Below are 1,864 nucleotides of genomic sequence, written 5' to 3' on the forward strand. Positions count from 1 at the left end.
CAGCAGTACATATAATCCCAGAGACCATCTGCTCCAAAAATTAGTTTTGTTTCCCTTTCCCCTTATTTAAAGACAATTATTTCAGTAAAGTACATTACTTAGCATAGTCTTAGAGACAAAGACTTTGAAACCACCATGTATTTAAGATAGAAAACAAATGTCTAAAATGTAATTAATAAATGGTTTGCACTTCATCTCATTCACATTCTGTGGCTGAGAAGTGTAAATCCCATTAGAGATTCCTGCTTGTCCAAAAGCACATTGGATGAAACTAAACCAAGATGAGAGGAAATGTTTATTGGGTGTGTGTATTCAGCTGGTTTATTTCCCTCTGGAGTGGAAGTAGAGGGTAAAATAAGGTCTACTTAGGATTGTCACAGTCTATGGAAAAGCCCTGATGTTGCCACTGCCTCAAATCACAAAGTCTGATTCAAGAAAAGGAAAAACTGTGATGTAAAAACATCTCATCACACCAAACTCAGAGGGGTCTTTGACAGTCATCAGCCAACAGGAGAATAGGAGAAACCTATTTTGGCATTAGGATTTATTGAAGGCTGCCAGCACGGTCCAGATCATCTCTGTGGCACTGTGTTTTGTTCCTTCCCCTTCAGGGTCCAGTTCTACCAGATCTTTGGCTTGATTCATTGCCACATCATACTCGTCATCTGTCAGAGGAGTAGGCTAGCACCAGGAGTGCCAGTGTTCGCTTGTCCATTCGCTGAGGGTCATTTACCCACCGCTCTAGTACACTATCTTGCAGGGTTTTCACTAGTCGCTGTTTCTCTGTGGTATTAGTTACTGGATGAGTGGTCATGTCAAATAGAAGGAAATTCTGCTTCTCAGAGGTTAGAATACCCTTCTCTACTAGTTCTTTGCAATTCATTCTCGTACATTCCTCAGCTGGTACTGTAGTTTGAAAGGGTTCAGAGCTTACAAAGGAGAACCAATAAGATTAAACTCTTCATGTCTCAGCAAAAACCAGGCAGGCAAGAAGGCAATGGGATGACATATATAAAAATCAGTGAGTAGCCCTATCCATGTCTGGACAGTTTCTGTGGATTCAGTTGCTTTAATGTGCTTGAGTGTTTCATCTAGTAAGACATCACCTGTTGGGCTGTCTGACTTTACCAGTACCTTTCTATCTAGTAGTCTCTTCTTACGTAGGATTGGAGGTTCCGAAGAGATTGGACCTCACATGGCCAGTTCTACAAGAATGCCTCCTCTCAGGCCAGATGATATGCAGTCATTCCAGAAAGATGTGTAACTCTCTTTATTCTTTAGCCCCAGGAGTAATACTTCTTCCATAAGTGTGAGGCAGATATCCTTAGAGTCTCCAGAGTCTTCACTGTCTGGATTCCTCCCTAAATTAGTGTCTGCCTTACTTTCCACTTTCTTCTCACAGTTCTTGCCACTTCAGTGCGACAGGTGCAGTGAGTTAAAGTGGTTGGTCATTCTTATTTATTTCTGATACCATTCCTGGGTTACAGCTGGACGCAGCCTAGAGCTTGCGCTATATTTTATAGAGGGACACCTGTCCCCAACCCAACCCACCCCACCCTGCCCAGGTCCTAGTGGGTGAAAAACTTCTCAGCCACATAGAGAACACAAACTTCCTCGCTCCATAGAGATTTTTTTAAATTTTTTTATTTAAGGTTTTTATTTTGGATTGAGTGAAAGCTTACAGGGCATATCATCAGTTTTACATTCAACAAATCATACACCTTGTTTCATTACAATGATTATAATTCCCTCCATGTACCATCAGTTAACAGTATTTCTTTCTATCCACTTTAGCTTTTTAAAAAACAAACAAACAAAAAACCACTCAGGCGTATATAATAATTTACATCTACAAAGGGCACAT

At 40.7% G+C, this 1,864-nt stretch overlaps 1 pseudogene; it reads right to left on the reverse strand.

Moving 5' to 3' along the window:
* Window positions 1–537: 537 nt before the first annotated feature.
* On the reverse strand, window positions 538–1,439 carry LOC102836046 (annotated as a pseudogene).
* Window positions 1,440–1,864: the final 425 nt, after the last annotated feature.

This window comes from Chrysochloris asiatica, unplaced genomic scaffold (assembly GCF_000296735.1).
Source record: "Chrysochloris asiatica unplaced genomic scaffold, ChrAsi1.0 scaffold00304, whole genome shotgun sequence".
NCBI lineage: Eukaryota > Metazoa > Chordata > Mammalia > Afrosoricida > Chrysochloridae > Chrysochloris > Chrysochloris asiatica.